The sequence below is a fragment of the Camelus ferus genome, chromosome 2, assembly GCF_009834535.1.
Source record: "Camelus ferus isolate YT-003-E chromosome 2, BCGSAC_Cfer_1.0, whole genome shotgun sequence".
Classification (NCBI taxonomy): Eukaryota; Metazoa; Chordata; class Mammalia; order Artiodactyla; family Camelidae; genus Camelus; species Camelus ferus.
This window is the reverse complement of record NC_045697.1, coordinates 22,474,072-22,496,160: the sequence shown is the minus strand read 5'-3', so window position 1 is coordinate 22,496,160 and position 22,089 is coordinate 22,474,072.

Genomic DNA, 22,089 nt, shown 5'->3' with positions numbered 1-22,089 from the left:
AAAAAAAAAGCAAAACTTGAAAATGAGCAATTCGGATTCTGAATGTGAAGAGTAGTGTTATAATTAGCATAATACCTTTAGAAACAGATTAACAAGTGCACAATAAAAATGGGAAAAAGGAACAATCTGTCTCCTCCATACAAATCATACACAGCAAATAGCCGTTCCTGAGTCGAACACCAGCATGGTTTCAAGAAAACTGGGTCTTAGAATTGTTGCTATTTGACTCTAAAATTCGAAAAGATAAGATTTTGTTATATGAAATGTTTGCCATCCTAAGAGACTGTGACTCTTCAGAGTCAATGTTTTAAATTGTCTTTTAACAATAATTCCCTGAGGCAAGTGGACAATGTTAGCAAGCTCAACATGTGTAATTCAAGCTAGTAATTTGAAAATGCAAAAAAGACAGGCTCAGTGTTGTATGTATGTGGTTCATTTTCCCTGCAAGGTTAAAAATGTGCATAAAGGGAATTCAAAGAAAACATGCACACTAAGTCTTGAATACCCTCCCTTCCAAGAAAAAGTAAGAAAAAGAATCCGTTCTAAACTGGAAGAAGGGGCCACTCTTCTTGCTAATCTACTCTTTAAGGAAAATATGAGAGGTGAGTAACTGAAGGCACCATAGGCAGCTTCAGATGGATAGTGGTAAAATAAAAGTTCAAGTAGTAACTAGCTCTGCAGTAAGACATTTTTTATTCACGTAAAATTCTGGACTAAACTTCCTATCTAAACACTGTAGCAAGGGAAAAGTGGAGAGCTCTTCAAGGTCGATCTTCGAACGAAACTGCATATCGACTTTTTCCCCGCTTCTTGAAAATCATGAGAGGGGCAGAAGTGTGTTACAAAATCTGAAAATGGGCTCCTGACCAAGATGATAATGACTTCTTTTCTAAAATTTGAACTAACCCTGTGAGTAAAAATAATTCACAAAGCATTTTGAAAAAAAGATGCCCATCAAATGACTGGTGAAAAACCATATGATGTTTTCATTCCATAGCAAAAATAAACAAAACAGATCATTCTAAAAAAAGAGGTTTCTTCCTGCAATTATACTAAAAACAGGCTTCATTAAGTTCAAATCTGCCATCGTGAAGATGCTACTGAGAATGTCAAACAGCTATTGACTTCTGCGTCATTTCTATGTAGCAATAAAGAGAAACTGCTATTGCACATTACTATGACCTTTGCCTTCCAATATTAGCTTTCTTAGTGGAGAAAGTACTGGTTTAAACTGAGATATCAAGTGTTTTCTAAATAAGAATTAAAGTCAGGTCAGAGTAACTTAGTTAAGATAGTTAAGTTCTATGATTGCCTGTTTATAACCATAGTTCTACCTATGCCAATTACTTTATAAAGCTTTTTTTGTGATCCTATGTTAATCCTTAACTCTTATTTATGTCAACGTATATGCAGGTTTTTTTCTGGAAATTTTGTTTGATGGATCCTTCCATAAAAGTCTACAATTTATGCCAATGCAGAATTTAGCTATTACAGCCCATCCACTATAAGTTTGGGTAACAGCAGAATCGTGTGAAACAGGCTGAGCAACATGAGTAATTACTCATGATTCACTTTGGCTTATAGTTAAAATAGAAATGTTGAGGGTGGTCAGTAATGGAGCACATTTCAACCTGGGTTTTCTGCCTGTAAAGAATGACTTTTTTGTAAATCACATTGCATTTCTTAACAACAGATAATGCATCATCATAAATGTCTTCTATGTGGAAAATCCAAGACTTGTTCTCAAGAAATCACTGGTGAAGTGCTTTGCTTCATGCCCTAAGCATTGTGTTTAAAATTGAAAACAGAATTAGAAATATACCAGACCCTTAGCTCTGAGGCATAACTCAACAATGGGAACTACTTTTCCAAAGATCAAGAGTACTTTCAAAGCTACATTAATTTTACAGGGCACTTCCAGGTGAAAACTTCCTGAATATAGGTTAGATTTCTCAAAAGATTTCAGAGTTTCCTCCTTTCTCATTTCAAGTATCAGTTTAAGAAAAACATGTTTTTGTCTGTTATTTTGATATGGAAAATTACCCAGTATCTTACCATCACACCTTATACCCTTAAGCAAATACTTAGGTTCTGAGGATACTGTTGACTTGTATGCACTGTCTGGAGCTGATTGTTGATGGAGACTAGTGGCCAAGGTTTACCAGGTTTACTATAGTGCAGAGTGTGCCGTGTTCACACATGGTCATCAGTCCTGCTGAATTACTAGTGGACAAGGGGTTTTATAACACCTTAATCCATCTTCAACCATCTGTACTCAGACTTAGCGAGGGTTTACATGATACATAGAAAGATATTCTGGAAGTCTGCACTCTCCTTCATCTACAAGTGCTATTTTGGGCTAAAACCCATGGAGTTTTTGATGGGTAAGTTTTATGTGTCAACTTGGCTATGCTATGGGGTCCAGCCTAGTGTTATTGGTCAAAGTCTAGTCTAGTTGTTGCTGTGAAGTTATTTTGTAGATGTGACTAACATCTACAGTTAATAGACTTCAAGTGAAAGAGACTACACTCCATAATGTGGGTGAGCCTCATTAATCAGCTGAAGGCCTTTAGAGCAATGTTGAGGTTTCCCAGAAAAGACATAACTTTGCCTCAAGACTAAGTCTTGTCTGAGTTTTCAGTCTGCTGGATTACCCTATGGACTTTGGACTCAAGACGGCAACATCAATGTTTGCTTGTTCCCAGCTGGCAAACCTGCCAGTCCTCACAATTATGTGAACCAATTCCTTAAAATAAACCTGTTAATATAAATACACATAAACCTCATTGGTTCTGTTTCTTTGGGGAACCCTGGCTGATATGGAGCTTTTCCAAGGTGGAATTCTACTTCTATAAACAAAGTCAAAGGTAACTGATGTACAACGTCCTGAATACAGATGGGGTGATTTGGTAACACCAATATTAATTTTCTGTGAAAGAATTCTTCCTAAATAACCGGACCCAGCTGGATGTAATTAAAAATACCCTTATTGACATTTGTTATTAATGGTTCACCAGAGTATTCATCAGCCCCAGAAGTGAAAGAATGTTATTTGCGTTTATAAAAAAATGTTGTGGATACTTCATCTATGTTCAATACTATGCTAAATTCTGACACAGATGTGAAAGATAATTCCATATCTATTGTAATCTTTGTCTAGTGGGAGAAATAGATGGTGGGAAAATGAGAAGGATGTCTGGAGCAATATTTCAGGCAGAGAGAATCTGACATGCTGAGGCATTTTGAGGCAAATAAGATAATGAGTTCTCCAGTCATGAAAATAAATAGCTGTTGAGAGAGCACGGCACGTGTGTAGGGTATTGCTGAGGGACAGTGCTTGGACAGTAGACCACAGCTGAAATTTCCCAGCCTTATTTTTCTTATATGCAACATATTACTGGGGGAAAAAAACAAGGATATTTTAATGAAAATCAGATAATCTTATTTGTAAAGTGACTGATAGTACTGGTCACTCCAAAATATGGTAGGTATTATCTTTAGCAGTATTGACCTTATAAAGTGTGGTCTGGGGGATATATAACATCTGACACATGGTGATTACTCACTGATTGCCCCTCCCTCATGTCACTTCCATCAGCTGGTATTTAAGCTATCATATGTCAAGCACTTATCACCATGTCTGATACATAGTAAAGACCAGAATACTGAGAGTTAGCTTTAAAAATGAACACACACACCTGTATCTTTTCAATCAAACACTGAGAACTTAAGTACTTCTTTTGCTAATGTTCAAAGTCTTTAGAGAAGTGACTTCAACAAAATGCCATACCTCTAACTAATTACATAGTAAAATATATGGCCAGCTTTCTGGTACAAATTAAAACTAAATTCTGGAATATAAAAACTCTTTGGAAGTGAGTAAACATGGGTTTGGCAATTGGAAGATCTAGGTTTTAGAGCTAGCCATGGTACTAATTAATTATCACAATTTTAGAAAAAGTACTTAACATGTTTGAGTTGCATTTTCACTGTCCTAAACTGAACACATTGAAATAAATAATTCATGAGGTCCCTTTTGGCTTTACTGTTCCAAGACTGTGGACATTTACACCGTGTGCAACGTATACAAGCAAATCTCACCACAAGAAATAAGAACAGATATCGCTAAACCACTGATACCCAAGCAATGAATGTGATGCGATTTAATCATCTTGAGATCAGAGTATCAGTAAAGAGAAACTAATGTGTGATCAGACTTGGGAGGATTTAGGTGCTTGGATGTCTGAGTTTCCTAAGCTAGAAACCTAGAATCATCACTCTCTTTTGTCCTTGTAAGTGTCTTGAAAATCAGAGCATTTCAGCAAAGTCTGCAAAGCCAACAATCTACCTTTGGGACAAATGCTTCAGATAGGAGATATTGCCTAAGAATTTATTTAGGCTGAAAGAGGTGAAATAATCTTGAATGACCAGGGTCACTATCTTCCCATAACCAATGATTACATAATTGTAGATAGTGTTGCAAGTAGAGATTGACCACTTGGTTCTGTACACATTTTTCTTCTTTCACATGTTGAAATGCAAGTCTTCATATGCATCTTCAGCTATAAGTCCTTCTCTAGGTAGTGACTCCTCTCAAGGGAAGTAGTTGACTTATTTAACTGTCATCTTTTTATTGAAGCACCAAGATCATGGCTTGCAGTGCCTAGAAGGGGCTATGCTCCGGAGTGCCCGTTTCATTGTCACAGTCTGTCCTAACATTCAATGCCAAGTGTGTTGTATGGGTTGAGTGTGTAGGTTGACTAATGAAATCTTTCCAGGAACCAAAGTGAGGATAGTCATTTTTTTTAGTCTCAAACCCTTGAATAAATTGTTCCTAAGAACTGGAAATATTTCTAAATTTCTAAGGAAATTTGAAAAGTTCTCTAATCTATCTATCTATCTATCTATCTTCTATATAGATGATATAGATATAGATATAGATATAGATATTCATTAAAAGAATACAAATAGATCCCCCAAATAGTATGAGATTTACAAATAAATTTTGTTTGAAAACAAAGTATAGCACATATTTTTATCAACTATAGTAATAGATTTACTACAAGTAACTACAATACTGATGATTTTTTTGTAGATTAATTTTAATAAAATCTCCAACAGATGGGGATCAAAAATTCATGTAATTTACAATTTGACCCAGAAAATTGATCTTTCTGACAAAAGAGTCTGATGACAAACATTTGGGTGAACCTGTAAAAATTTAGTTATCCAGATTTTTTAATCTACTTGATAGACTCGACACCAGATTTTTCATCAAAAAAAAGACGCTTAGTCATATCTTCAAATGGATGAAAAGTCAAGAAAAACCTATTTTTCTATAGCCCATTAAGTTTTTTAGTTTAAGTTGATAGCTCTTAAAATTATTTGCATAAAACCTCTGTTTTTGCTATATGTGTTTATAGTACAGTTGTAGTATTATTAGTTAGTATTTTGTATTATTTTTTGCCTAAAAATACATTACATAGGCTTTTATCACTGTTGTAATAATTAATACCACTACACCAAAATATTAAATGTAAAAAAACTTTAAATCAAAAAATAGCCATTAATTTAATCAATGTAACAATCACATGCTTAAAAATTAATTTTTCAAGAAGTAGAATGGAAATGTATGTTGTTGCTCAGTAATCAAGTTTTGGACCCTTGAAACTAAGTTAAACATTAAAATTAAGCTTAATTTAACATGACAAGCTCATTGCTTTTTATACTGACAGTTCTGAGAACCTCAATTGAAACATACATATCTCAAAACTACAAAAGTTATTTAATTTTTGTGTGTGTGTGTGTGATAAATTCTGAAACTGAGAATTCATTGTTAATCAAAGTAAGATGAGCAACTTTGAACAACAAACTTTTGTTCCAAGAGAGCATCTGAAATGTTCAAATTATTTTCTTCAGGACATGTCAACCAATCTGATTACGTTTGCAACACATCAGGGGACAAAGGCATTTCTTAGCAAGACGTAAGTGGTGTTCAGTATGGGCGATTACAGATGAAGACCATTTACTTTTGTTATCCATTCACAGTGTCTTCATAATGATTAAGACACTTTTCAACAATACTTCAAATGAATTTATAACTAAGACATTCTAACACATGAAACAATCAAACATACCATGATCAAGACTTGATAGCTAATGCTTCGATTTTGCTACTAATGAGTTCAGTCTGTCTCACATCTGGAATACCGATATAAATAAATTTTGTAAAAATAAGTTAAGGCTGCCCCATTGGGCTGATAGATCTGGAAAATACTCTAATATGCAAAGGCTGTCCCTTTTACTGCATACAAAGCCACATATTAAAGATTTTAACCTCAAAGTAAAATATACTAAAGTTGTTCTTTTGCCTCGATAGAAAAGGGATAACTTTCAACACAAAAAATACAAAAGATTTTAGTAAAAAACCATCTTTATTTGTTGTAGACACTCAATTCTAGACAAACATTAGAAAATATGTTGAGTGTTCAGTGGCTTCTGTTGTCAATGTTCGATCTGTTTTCACAGCTTTACGTACGTCACTTAAGTCTCCTGCAAGTCTGGGGTGGCCTGGGGTTGGGGATATGGGGCTTTACCTCCCATGATGCAGTTAGACTATGTGGAACAAGTTCTTATTTTGCACGAATTGTGACTCTTTGTGCTTATGCCGATAAGTCACTTCTAGACTATGTTGTGAAGTTATTAACAACTTTTAAAATCTCTATTCCAGCTGTGCTGGTTGGCCAAGACTGGCAGAACTAAGGGTCTGCATGGGCTCAGTATTTAGCTCAAATATAACACACTGGATACTAACTAAAATCACACCACCAGAGGATCTGTCCACTTAGAATAAATAAAGTAGATTTTATCACAGTCGTGATATTTGCCACCTTAAGTGTTTAGATGTACCTGCAGTTTTCCAATGAACTATATTATTTGACAGAAGCATCTTACCAGTTCTTTCACTTGTCCCTGCTTATTTAAGCCATTTTGACAGTGGATGTGATCAGTTTATTTACAAATTATGCCAGAATCTTTAAGCTTTGTGAGTAAATAAAACATGATACATGAATATTCTAAAGTATTAGCATTTTTATCCAATCAGAGTGTTAACAAGTTTCTAAAATGCTTGAATGCTTTTTTCACTTTGTTTTATTCTTTGAAAGTTTCACAATGTTGCTTAAGGTCAAATAATGTCATAGAATTTGGGAGCATCTCCACACTTAAAGGAATTAGTTAGTTCTTGTTTACAGTTTCATGAAAATTTAAATTTTAAATGCTTTTTATAATATTTTCAAGATTTACATTGCAGTTGTTACTTCTGTAACACTTAACAGAAAATTAAGATTTTTATTTAATGTGTCTCTCAAGACATATGCAGATTTCATCACAAACTTAACAATAGAATAGTAGCAGCAGAGGTATAGTAGTGATGTTACCCCAAAAGGTAAAGACCCTGATTCTTGCTGTACTCAAAAGACACAGTGATAGTCGGGAGACAGTGCATTGTGTAGCAAAAGATTTTAAAAGATTTATTAAAAAAAAGGAAAAGTACACCCCCAAGAACAGGAGGCAGGCTGATCCAAGGGAGGAAAAGCGGTGGTTTCTGTCTCCCGTCTTATACCCTCGCTTAGAGGCGGTCTCTTGATTGATTGACAGCTCTTGTCCCTGGAGTGCTTAGTCATGTTTGGCCCCTTTGCGCATGTCCTTACCCACGGTGTACACAGAAAAACCCATGGAGGGGGGCTAAACTGCAGTGTTAATTATAATACAATGAGCACTAGGTCATGTTCGGTTAAGTCTTTTCTGCTCCCAGGCAGTGGTGGCTTTCGGGATTTAACCGGCTTTTTGCTGGCACTCATTTAGAAGAAGTAAAGTCCCTTTATGCTGGAGGCGGGCATAACACCATCTTCCAGGCCATCCTCCCTCTCCTCCACTTTTCTGCCCAGTGCTCCTGCTTATCTAAATACCTAACATTAATTGCTGTAATTTAATATCTATACTGTGTGCCTCATATGGTTTGAGCACTTTAATCATATTAACATTTTGAATGCTCTCATTATATTTAAATAACTTTCATTTCTATGTATTAACATTCTCTTTTTTAAACCACTGATCCAAAATGGTTTAATAGAGATGAAATCAACACACACAAATATGCAGGGAAACAAAAACAGACCACACAACCAAGTCCAACTCATATTCATATCATTTATGTATAATTGGTAGGTTTATTATTAACTTCTTAAAATGGAGTTCCAATATCTTGATGAGAAGAACTGAGATAACATACATGTCAATCATTATATGAAAACCCCTGCCTCCAACCTATAGCCTCCTACCATCCATACTTCAAATCATAATGGTAAAACATTCTGCTTTAAAGGCTGAATCCTTGCAGGATTTACTGAGCACCGCCTCTGTAATTCACCTGGTCATTGCAAAGCACAGTCCCTTACTGTGTCACTAATTACTTTAGCTAATTCCTAAGGCAGCAAAACATTTCTCAAATCCTAAGCTCGGTGTGTTGGTTATATTTTTCTAATGTGCATTAAAACAAGTATGCAAATATCAGAATAATGATTACACATCAGTGCAGCTTAAGTTTCCATAAAATATATATGTTACCTGTTAAAATTCTTCAAATATTTTTAGATGATCCTTTGAGCTGAGGGAATGTAATAAACACCCTTGATTTATACATATCACTCAAGTATGACAATAGTGCCTTTGGTTATTGTTAATGCTTGTTTTATTTATTTATTTTTTTGACAGTGAAAAGAGGATGGGATAGGGGTGGGTTTGGAGGAGGAGAAACCGCAGAAAATACCACACTCACAATGCAGGAAAAGTCTTTCTTAAAAAATCCACAAATAAGGATATATGAATATTGCAGCTGTTAGCCCCAGGACTGATGACTGCACGTAAAAGACTGCAGCAAATGAAGATTTCATTGTCCCCTCTCTGACTTTCTAAAATGACACGGAAGCTTACATGTTCTGGGCACCATTCCCAGAAGTGTAGCATTCGCTCCAAAAATTCACAGATGCTCTTCTGGGAACGAGGTGGTGGCACTGGCAACACAAAGGAGCTGACAGTGTGCTGCCGTTCCTGGGAGCTCCACCTTCTGGAGATGACTTTCAAGGAAAAACACCAAACTTAATCCTGTTCTGTTCTTCGCATAGCCTATATATTTTTAAAACTCAAAAATTAATATTATATGGGAGGGAAAAGTCAGTTTGTCACTGTTTGGAAGAATCACTAATATATTTTTTGAAACTGGAGACGTGGTGGTTTGAGTTATCAAAGACTGGATTTTCTAAGGCACTGTATAAAGAAAAAATGGAAATTGTCACTTAACAACCACAAACAGACCAATTCACTATGCTTTGCCTGAGAATATCACACTATAAAATACTTTTAAAAGAAAACAGTTGCTGGCAATACAGATGTTCTGGATTATCATAGTTACTTGTATTTAATAGTGATTTTATCTTAGATTCACAGGCTGATAATTTTTTAAAGTTACCTTAGTAATCATCGACAAAATTCTTCATTTTATAGTTCCTCAGAGATTAAGTGACTTACTCAGGATGAGCCAGCCATGACACAAATGAAGTTCCCCTGAATTCAAGGGTAATATTTTACCTTTGCCAATTTCCAAAGAGTTTCAAATTTATTATCTCATTTGAAAAGTCTAGAAAACTTATAAAGGTATCACTATTCTTACTTGGAAAAAGGAGATGGAAGCCCAATTTAACTAAGTTGCATTACGAAATATGTGTAGCAGGATTACAAAACTTGAAACCACAGGCTTTTTTTTCCCCAATACAACATATTACAATACATAATAAATATTCACTTCTAAAATTACTAATTATAGAGGAGGCTGTGGGCAGTGATCATCTGTAAAGAACAAAGGGGACCTGAGGATGCTCCTGAGCAGAGCAAGGGAAACAATGACGCCTGTACAGGCAACACACTGGAGATAGTTCAGACCTCTGTTTGCAACTGACATGAACCCAGAACCACCACAGGTCCCACCTTGCTTCAGTACTCTCCCATTCTGGGCCAAGAGTCTTGATGCTAGAAGAGGAGACAACAGAGCCAGCTCAAGCCTGACCCTCAGAGCTTTGGCTCCAGTAACATGGAATCAGATCCCCTCTTATAGGGTGGTGATGGCCACTGAGCAGGTGGGAAGTTCTACCCCACATCCAGTACCCGCTCAAGCTCTGCCATCTCCACCCCACCCCCTACCAGAGTGATAGCTGCCAGCGTGCCTATTTGCAGATGATATGATACTTTAAAGTGAAAAACCCTGAAGTCTCTACCCCAAAACTGTTAGAACTAACAAACAAATTCAATAAAGTTGCAGGATACAAGATCAATATAAAACATGTTGCTTTTCTGTAAACAAATAATGAACTATCAGAAAGAGAAAGTAAAAAATATATTCCTGTTCAAAATTACATCAAAAAGATTAAAGTACCCAGGAATAACCTTAACCCAGGATCTAGAGATTATTATGCATAGTGAAACAAATCAGACCGAGAAAGACAAATACTGTACCATGTCACTTACATGTGAACCTAAAAAATAAAATGATCACGTGTATATAGCCTAACAGAAACAGACTCAGGGATACAGAAAACACACTAGTGGTTGTCAGTGGGGAGAGGGAAGCAGGGGCGACAGGAAAGGGGCATGGGATTAAGAGATACAAACTACCCTCTAATAAGGTGGTGATGGCCCTCTGAAGTTTCATATTAGTGGAATCATTTGTGATGCAAGGGATATAATAAATCACAATATCATGGATCACTTGGTTCTTATGGCTTTGGTGTTATTTTCTGTTTATATGTCATTCTCTCCAACCTGATATCTGAGTGGTCAGAGTTAGGGGTCAGACTCCATTTATCTTTAAATGTGTGGTTCCTGGCACAAAAGCTAGTATTTACTATGATTTCAGCGAATACTTTATGGGAATGAATGGTTCGGGATGCATAATCATAAAAAAAAGGCCATTGCATTTCAGTAATGAGACCAAAATCAGGCAAAAGAAGGAAAGAGAAACTGATATATTATATCAGCCTGATGCCATATTATAGATGGTTTCAGTGTTGAGCCCATTTACAGTGCACTGCTCTGTCTTTAAACTCACATTTCCCCCGTATTTTCTCAATTAAGAATATTCATTGACACTACCAGATGATGAGATAATGTGGTTATCCAAGTTAATTTTTTTCCCCTATATTTGTCTCAATATATCAGTTGCTTGGTAAGAGGGAATACTTTTGTCAGTTTTCTAGGACTTGCTCATTTTCAATTTCAGCATTCATTTTTATTTTATTCAATAACTACAGCATATTTAATAAGAGATGAAAAAAAAAAGACATTCACAAGTCAATCATTTCATTTTGCCAGGAGTAAAAAATGTAAACACAAAATGGTGCTGCCTACCTCACATCCAAGCACAGTGGTTTCTGATTGATAGACAATCTAAAAAGCAAAGCAAAGATCCATGAGAGGTATTCCTAAGCTTCGATTGGGACAGATATGTTCGTGTATTACTTGGACAGAATGTTAAGGCTTGACGGGGCACTTAATTCTGTCTACTAATTTATCATGCTACTGAATTATGTCATGGAGTAATGCCAGTAAAAAAACAAAACAAAAAACTTCTCTCTTCTCATAATTATATTTGGCAGACCTATTGTTTTGTGCATTTGCAGGTAGTAGTCACTCAAGTATAATGATCCAAACAGATTCCAAACACTGATTTCTTGGCAAAGATTCTCTTACTGCCCCAGAATAAAAAATTGTATGAAAAAAAATTATACATTATCTATGTTCTCTCTGTGCCTTTTGTGTGTATGTGTGTCCAGCATATTTGTTATTTTTTATTCAGAGAAACAATGATACAACCTGCTTGAAGAAATTAACATTTCCAAATCAACCATAATTTCTTTAACTGGAAAAAAACTAATACAACATTGCAAAGAGAAATAAAAGAAAAAAAACATGGAAGAATCATAGGGGCAAAGCATTTTTATCATTATAATGTGAATAATAACGCTGCTTACTCTATGAAAGGAAGTTTAGTCAACCCTCATTAAGCAAGGAAGAAAAATATCCTTAATAATATGTTGAAACACATGGTAGGAATGGAAATCACACATAGTAAAGGTTTTATTCCTTAATTTTCAATTATCCATTCAACTAATACTATTGAGTACTCACTTTGTATGAAGCGCTCTTATAGGAACTAAAATATTTATCAGTAAACAAACCAGGTAAGCTCTCACAGAGGGCACATGCGAGTGGACAAAGACAGAAGTAGGTAAATTAACAAATACATCCTTTGTCAGATGACATTCAACACTATGGAGAAATAAATGTAGGTAAGTGGAAAAAGGATATTAGGGGGAAGACTCTAAGCAGAGGGAACAGTTAATTTCCTATGTTCTGAGATGGAAAATTGTCTTGCGTGTTGAAGAAAGAACATGAAATATGGTAGACGGTTGGAGTTCTACTGGATAAAATCAGAGAGGTGCATATTGTTGAGGGATTTCTTTATTATGGAAAAATAATTGTACTCATTTTTAAGTGTGCTTCTCAGTGGCATTAGGTACACTCACATTGTCATGCAATCACCGTCGCTATCAACCTCTAAAATATTTTCATCATGCCAAATTGAAATACTACGTCCCATTCCTCCCGTCCCTTAGCCCTTGGCAGCCCTGCTGTGCTCTGTGTCTGTGAACGACTGTTCTAGGTACCTCGTTAAGTGGAGGCATGCAATAGTTGTCTTTTTGTGACTGGCTTATTTTACCTGGCATAGTGTCTTCCAGATTCATCCCGTGTTGTAGTGTGCGTCGGAATTTCATTCATTTTTGAGACTGAGTAATATTCTGTTGTATATATATACCAGATTTCACTTATTCATTCATCAGTCTGCGGAAACTTAAGTTGTTTCCACCTTTTGGCTATTGTGAATTATGCTCTTATGAACGCGGGTGTACATGCCCGGAAGCGGGACTGTTGAATCATATGATAATTCCATGTTTAGTTATTTGAGAAATGGCGGTACTGTTGTTCACAGAAGTTGCATGATTTTACTTCCCCACCAGCAATGCAAAAGTGTCCCAATTTCCCCACAACTTTGCCAACACCTGATGTTTTATGGGTTTTTTGAAAGTGGCCATCCTAATGGCTGTGATGAGTTTTCTCATTGTGGTTTTCATTTGCATTCCCTAAGGATTAGTGATGTTGAGCAGCTTTTCATGTGCCTTTTGGGCATTTGTAAATTTCTTTGGAGAAGAAGAACTCAAGTTCTTTGATCATTTTTTAATAAGGTTGTTTGGGGGGTTTTTTGTTGTCAAGTTGTAGGAGCTATTTGTATATTCCAGATATAAATCCTGTATCAGGTATATGATGTTAAAATATTTTCTCCCATTCTGTGGAATGCCCTTACACTGTTGATAATGTTTTTTGATGCACAAAGCTTTTTAATTTTGGTGAAGTAAAATTTACCTTTTTCTTTGTTTGCTTGCTAATGCTTTTGGTGTCATATCCAAGAAATCATGCCAAGAAATCATTCCAAATCTGATGTCATGAAGCTCTTCCCCTGTGTTTCCTTCTAAGGTATAGTTTTAGCTCTTACATTTAGTTTTGCTCTCCACTTCGAGTTAATTTTGTCTACAGTAAAAATAAGTGTCAGACTTCATTCTTTTGCATGTGAATAGTTCCCAACAGCATTTTTTGAAAAGATTACCCTTTCCTATTAAATGTTTTTAGTGTTCTTGTTGAAAATTATTTGGTCATATTTGCAAGGCTTTATTTCTGAGCTCTCTGTTTAATCCCATTGGTCTTTACATCTGTCTTAATGCTGGTATTATGATATTTTAATCACTGTAGCTTTGCAGTTTGTTTTGAAATAAAGATTTGTGGGATCCCAACTTTGTTCTTCTTTTTCAAGACTGATTTGGCTATTTGAGGTCCCTTGAGATTCTATATGAATTTTAAGATTTTTTTTATTTCTATAAAAAATGTTGAGACTTTGATAGAGATTGCATTGAATGTGTAAAGTAATTTTGAATTGCATTGATATTGTGATGTTTAATTTTATTCATCAACTTAACCAGGTAACAGGATGCCCATAGATTTGGTCAGATATTGTTCTTGTTGTTTCCCTCATGGTGTTTCTTGATGGGATTAACATTCAAATCAGTAGGCTGAATAAAGCAGATTGTCCTCACTAATGTTAGTGTCCTCATCCACTCAGCTGAAGGCCTGAATAGGACAAAAGGGCTGAGTAAGAGAGTGTTCTTCCTGCCTGACTGCCTTTGAGCTGGGACATCAGGTTTTTCCTACCTTTGGATTTAAACTGAAGTTACACAATTTGCTTTCCTGGATCTCTAGCTTGCTGACTGCAGATCTTGGGATTTATCAGCCTCCATAATCACATTCCTTATAACTCTTTCCCTCTCTCTCTCTCTCTCTCCATATATATATTCATACACACACACATCATTGTTCTGTTTCTCTGGAGAACCCTAGTACAGACATCTTAACAACATTAAGTCTTCTACTCCATGAACACAGATATTGTATATTCTGTGCTTTCAGTGTACACACACAGCTGGATACACTTTTAAGCTTCCCTTGCAGTTAGATGTAGTCATGTGACTGAGCTCTGGCCAATGGCATGTGAATAAAATTAACATATATATCACTTTCAGTCCTGGTCCATAAAGTCATCTCATATGTGGTTTTCCATTTTTCCCTTGATACCTGGGGGAAAAAAAGGTACTACTTATATTTAAATTAAAATTAAATAAAACTTAAAATTCAGTTTCTCCATCACACTAGCCGTATTTTAAGGGCTTGGTAGTTGTAAGTCCCTTTTGGCTACCATATTGATCAGTGCAAATATAGAACAACTGCAATATTGCAGAAAGTTCTGCTGGATGATGCTGACTAAAGGAAGGCAGAACCACAAGAAGGAGCAAGTGTGGTTCCTTAGGTGACTAAGTATGGAAGAATTGCATTCCCACTTCTGCTCAACACTGGACTGTACCAGGGTCAAGAAATAAGTGTTATCTTGTTAAGCCAGAAGTTTTACACTCTTTATAATGACAGTTAGCACTCTCTAACTAATTCAGCTAGCAAGAAAACAAATTGATGGTGGATGTTATGACACACCACATGGAAATCCTTTTTGGGAATAACACACTTAGCAGCCCAGCTATTGAGGGCATTGCATCCAAAGATTGAGGAAGCACGAGTCTCGTGCCTCAGTTGAGATAGTTCTGACTGGTTATTGAATCTTCAGGCCTGTCTGAAGAGTCATGTGGACTTCCCTGGAGACTCCATGACATCTTCATTTCTTCTTCTTCCCATTCCTACTTATGCTCCTTCCATTCTACAGGTGTTTCTGTTTTGTTTTGTTTTGACTTTCTCAAGAGCACTTGCTAATATACCTCCTGCCTGCTAACCACCATCTCAGCATCTGATTCCTGGGGAACACAGCCTATAACAATTGGTACTGGAATTGGCCCAAGAAAGCAGATGCTGGGGTAGGATATAAAAATTGCACCATCTGCCACCTCACTGTTAATGAGGGCCCTGTCATTGGTGGCAGATAATGCACAGAGAAACTTTGCTACCAGTTGATGATTCAGTTGTTGAAGCTTTCATCAGTGCTGAACTGAAATGGTATATGTTTGCAAGGCAGCGTATTAGTGATTGCCAGGTATTAGATATTTGAGGGAAAATGGCAGAAAATGTGACTATACAGATCATAGTATTGGGAGGCTATGGTTGAGTTTGCTTGATGCTTTGAAGAAAAGCTAAGGAAAAGCTGACAGCACCACAGTGGAAAGCTAGAACTGAAATCCAGAGGTCCTTCTAGGAACATTCAAAAATTCTCTGCAGTAGGAGAACAGGGCTGAAGACCACTCCCAGGACTTAACAGTAAGAACACCAAAGCTCCCAGGAGGCTGAATTCTCAAGCAAGGCAGACCAGGGCTCACATTGAGCCCATTCATATGGTCTACAGCACAGGAATATCATCTCTGAATAGCTGAATACATTCTTCCCTATCTCTGAAAAGCATTTTAAGAAACAGTTCATATTCACACGGAGTGGACAACAATATGCGTTTACAGTTTTGTCCCAGGTCTATGTTAACTTACCTACTTTTTGTTGCAACAGTGTCCAAAGAGATCCAGACAATCTGAACTTCCATCATAGTATCATATTGTTCCACTATATCCATGACATGAAAATCAAATTAAATGACTAGCAAGTGGTTCTTCCAAGTGACTAAGACATTACAGGGCTTGAGAAGATTAATGTACTATAGAGGTAAGAAGTTAAACCTGATAAAAATTCAAAAGACTGCCATGTTAATAACATTTTTATGGGTCTGGTGATCTGAGTCATGCCAGGATATCCTCTCCAAAATGAAGGACAAATTATTGGTACATTACCTCTCTGTGTAATGGAGGAAGCATCATGAGGAAGGTGACTGGTAGACCACTTCAGCTTCTGTTCTTCAGTGTTTCCCTGGAAAACTTGGAATATTGCTCTGTCTCATATAAATGAGTGATTTTAAAAGGCTGCCAGTTTTGGATAGCAATCAGAGCAAGGACCTTCCACAGATCCAGCATGTGATCAAACCACTGGGCACCTTGGGACATACAACCAGGCAGAGTTTATGTAATAGGGGTATTAGTGTAAGGACATGATGCAGCCCATTGAGAAGAGGAAGAGACACTACTGAGAATAAACAAAAGCAATTCAGGGGCCACAGAATGCTGCAACAGTTGCTGGAGTGCCTCCACCTCAGCTCATGTGTATGTTCATGTTAGGGATCCCTAGTGATGATGAGAAAGAAAAAGCTGCAGCTTGCTTCACAAATTCATCAGTTTGTATTGGAGACACATGCTAAAAACCAATGACAACTTATTTGCAAACACCTAGGCATGACCTCGAAAGGCACTGATGAGAGAAAAATCCTAGCAGTGGTGCAGAGCTTTAGGTACTCAACATGGTTATCCATTTTTTTTTTTTTTTTGAAAAGACAAGTAGCCTAAGTTTAGAAAATATGAAGACTTGAATGGTTTGACAGCTCATCAAGGGTATGTGATGACAAAAGGTAGAAGATTGCAGACATGGATGTTTGGAATAAAGACATGAATGGACTCAGGAAAGAGAACAAAAAGTGTGAAAGTCTATGTGTGTCATTTTAATGCCCATCAGAAAGCAACAACATGCTATATAGAATGACTTCACTGTTTTCATCTCTCATCAGACTTCCCAGTACAGACACAACATGTTCATTGGTTGCTGTATTGGCAGGGAGAGTCTATGAACTCATATAATGCTGACCTAACTACTGCCACCACAGAGAACAATGCTATCTCTAATATATCTCCATCCTTTAATGAGATTAATCAGACACTTTGTGACAAGTTAGCTACATTAGATTTCCTTAACTGTAGAAGGCCAGCAATTTCTTTTGGCATAAATAGAAACATATTCTGTAAGTGCCATTCTTATCTGCAGGACCGGAGCAAGTACCATTATTGTATAATTTATGGAGTATTTGATCCAGCACCATGGATCTCAAATACTACCATGTGAGATCAAGAAACCTACCCTACAGCAAAAGAGGAATGAGCATAGGCTGATGACATAGTACACCACCCAGATTCTTTCAGTCTGATAGAGCTTTGACTGGGCTGTTGAAGGCACCACTGAAGCACCAGCTTGGTGGTGATAATTTACAAGGACAGGACAGAGAGCCATTCTTCAAGACATTGTATACACTTTGAGTCAAAGAAGATTAAATAGTGCTTTGACCCCAACAGTTTAAATACATAGGTCTGGAAACTGAGTAGAGGAAAGAGGAATGATCCTATGTACATTTATTCCTGGTGATTTATTCAGAAAATCTATTCATTCTCTCCCGGCAACTCTGGGCACTGCATGTTTAGAGGTTGTAGTTCCCAAAAGAGAACGTTTTTACCAATGTATAAATCAAGTTCAGTCCTTTGAACTGTAAGCTGTAACTGCTGCCATGGCTCTTAGGACCCCCTGAAACAAGGAACAAGAAGGCAAGAAGAGTCTCCATCTTAGCAGAAAGATAACCCTGATTGTCCAGAGTAAGTAGGCTGCTATTGCATGTGGGGCTAGCAAGGAGTACACTTCCTATCCATGTGATCCATTTGGCATTTCTTCATATTGCCTTTATGAATTTTTATGGAAAATGAACCGTGGCAGTAGCACTGTCTGAAAATGGCATGGTGATCAGGGGTCAGAATTCTCAGGGATGATGGTATGATCAAGTTATCCATAAGCCACTAAAGGCCAGCAAAGGTGTTAGCTGAGGCTGAATTAAAATCCAGTTTCTGTTCTGAGACCAGCTTCAGTGGAGAGAGCTGTAGTTCTTATTAGCCTTCCTCCTTCAGGCTGTCCCCAAAAATAAGGTCCACAGAAGTCCTAGAGGAGGAGCTCATCCCACAATTTGCAAGAAGTTGGTTTGAGTGAGAAAAATGTGGCTTGTTTTGGGTGCTGTAGTGTATCATCTGTATCACCCTTCAAGGATGAAGGACCTCAGCTTCTGAGAGGGTTGTCAAAAGAAGCCTTCAACTGTCAGCCATTTCAGGGATATGCTCAGCTGTAGAGGACCACCCCACCAAAGGTTATGTCCCTGCCTTAGGAAGCCTATTTCCAACGACTGTACTCCCAAATTGGCGCACAACTCTGAAAGGTCATTTCATCTTCATAACTGCCTGCAGAGCATCTGCATCTTCCCTCAAGACTGTATCACAACTCAACCATTTCCTCTGTAGTCCTGTTTCCTTAAGTTCCCTTTTGCAGTTATTGGTCTCAAGAGTACTCCGTAATAAATCCCCTTCACACGACCTTCTAACTCAAAGTCTTTACTTATGGAACCCAAACTACAACAGTAAGGATCAAAGAATGGCATGCTTGAAATTGAGGTTGTGCATGAGGAAGTTACCAGCAATGACAAGGTCTGGGTTAAGACCATGGGAATGGGTGGCTAAGGTACTTGTGGATTAGCAAAGGAGAGGTGGTCAAAGAACTGAGAGGTTAGAATGATGGGAGGATCATTTGCATGGAAAATTTAAATCAGCAAATATTTTGAGAGCAGTGTTGGAGGAAGCATCAGTGTACTGGTCACTGAAATTTTCAAAGAACTGAGAAGTGGAGAAGTGTTACATGGAAACTATGATGTGTGGATAATCACAACTAGAGTATACAAATTGTGAATATAGCCTAATGGTAAGAGGAAAGAGGATGGTGGAACAATGACTCAGAAATGGCTGTAAGAGATGGTAGGAGAGACACATACTACCACCTGACAGAACCCTCGGGAAGTCTATCTTCCGGTTTAAAAAAAAAAAAAAAAAGAACATTAAGGAAATTCAGGATATGTGGAGTTTTGCTTCAAGACAACTGCCTTACCCACTAACCCACTAACCTATGCAGATCCTAGATATGCAGAATTGAGTCTATTTCCCAACTATTCCAGATAATATCAACACCTTTTGTAATTTTTGTCTTTTCATTGTATGAGACAATGTGCTGTGTGTTTTCAATCTGGTTTTGGTGATCTAATTAGGAATGCTTAAATAAACTGCTTGAATTGGTGACTATATGTCTTGACATGTTGTATCTATAATCAAATGCTCAGAAAAGTCAACTGCAAACCTAATATTACATAAGACAGACCGCATTCAAAATTGATATTATTGGTGGGGGAGGTGTAGCTCAAGTGGTAGAGTGCATGCTTAGTATGCATGAGGTCCTGGGCTCAATCTCCAGTACCTCCTCTAAAATAAAAATAAGTAAATAAATAAACCTAATTACCTTTCCTCCAAAAAAAGAAAAAAATTTTTAATTGATATTATCGTTTACGCTGTGAGGATCTGAACCGTGTAACAAATATATGAAAGGTTGATTTTAATTCCTATACCTTTAAAATTATTATTCAATGAAGCTAGAACTTCCATTAATTTTAATCTCTAAACCTTTAAAATTATTATTCAGTGAAGCTAAAACTTTTATTAAATGTAAGAACATCTGAAGAAAAAAGCACATTTTTGCCCTTTTCAGAAATCGTTAGATTTGCTTCTAATTTTTTCATATTTTTATAGTACTTAAAAATCTGACAAAATTCCAATACTCATTATAATATTACAAAATGTACAATGACAAAAAAGAGTCTACCATCCTGCTGTTTAGTTATGATTTAATCCCCATACTTCCTGGACCATATTTCCAACTTCTTACTCCTCCTAGTTATGCTACAATAGGTCATTCATTATCAACATTTTCAAAATAAAACTTCCATTTCTATTAACATTTCTTTTTTGTGGAATCTTCAGTTACTTTCTGAAACTTGTTTCCTTTTCTTCCTAGAAACAGCAAGATGGCATTTCCTAGCCCCATTTGCAGTGAGGTGTGGCCATTTGACTAAATCTTGTCCAATGAGATACAAGTGAACATAATATACACCACTCCTAGTTCTGGACCATTAAGAAACTCCCTCCTAGTCTTCAGTTCTCACTGTTTCACTCCGTGAACTAGATGCAGAAAATCCAGCAAACATCTCTAAGACCCTAGGGAATGAAATAGCTGCAAGATTTAGAAAAAAAAAACAAACTTGTATCCTTGAACTATAGCACATAGAGTCACCCACAATATGCTGTAACTGTTTGACTATATGAGTGTGAAATAAACTTTATTAGCATTAACCACTGAGAGTTTTTGTGATTTTTTTTAAAGCTGTCAGCCTTCCCTGACTATGTACTTCTATTGCAACTGACATCCCTATTTCTATAACGTCCACCATAGCATACCAAATACACAAGGACCAAGAGCAGGAGCAGACGCAATAAACATCCCCAGTCAGTTCCTTATTCCCGTTCACTTAATCTAACTAATTGTCAAGATGATGTCATTAATTCTATTACAATATTTTCCCTTTTTGTCCCCATCTTTCTAGTTTTCTACCTAATAAAGTCCAAATTTTTTAACAAGCACTTAATATACATATTAATATACATATTAATGTATATTCCTCCAAATTAAGCCGGAAATTGTCTTTATCAGCATTACTCTCTTCTACAATTCAAGCATAATTTTTCTGTTACTCAAATTTCCTATTCTTATTGACTCTTTAAGATGGTCACAATATTGCTTCCACTGGGAATTTGGTTTTGCATGTATAAAATATAGCTAGCCAGCTAGATAAATATAAACTGTACTTAAAAATAAGTGGCTTATTCATCACCTTCACCATGAAGCCCTCCCAAATTTCCCTATTAATAGATATTATATAATACATAGTTAATTTATATATTATATAATTATAATTAATGTTATCATTTACTACAAATATGCTATACTACAGTATTTCTAGTAATAAAAGGCCGTGCTTTTATTTTTACAGGGCTGAATCAGGTTTCTATTGCTGTACAATGAGTTACCATAAACTCTGAAAATAATACCCACTCATGACATTACAGTTCTGTAAGTAAGAGTCATGAATGGCATGACTGGGTCCTTTCTTCAGATTATCACAAGACTAAAATCAAAATGTTGGCCAGACAGTTCTTATCTCAAGGCTCTGGGAGAGCATTTGCTCCCAAGCTCATTTTTGCTGTTGCCAGAATTCAATTCCTTGTGATTGTAGGACTGAGGTTCCGATTTTTTGCTATGCAGACCCCTCCATCTTCAGAGCATTGAATCCTTTGTGTAGTACAAATCTCTGGCTTCCTCTTCTACCAGCGGCTGGAGAACACTCTGTTTTTAAAGGGCTCGTATGATTAGGTTAGACTTCCTTGGAAAATTTCCCTTTCTTAAAGTCAGATTGCCATTTAATATAATTTAATCACACAAAGAATCTGTCATATTCATAGTTCTAAGGATTAGGCAGGGCATTTTATATCAGGGGTGGGAAATCTTCAGGAACATATTAGAATTCTACCTACTACAAGGTCCTTATAATTAAAATATAAATTTTGCAAGCAGTATGTCATTGAACTTTAGCCT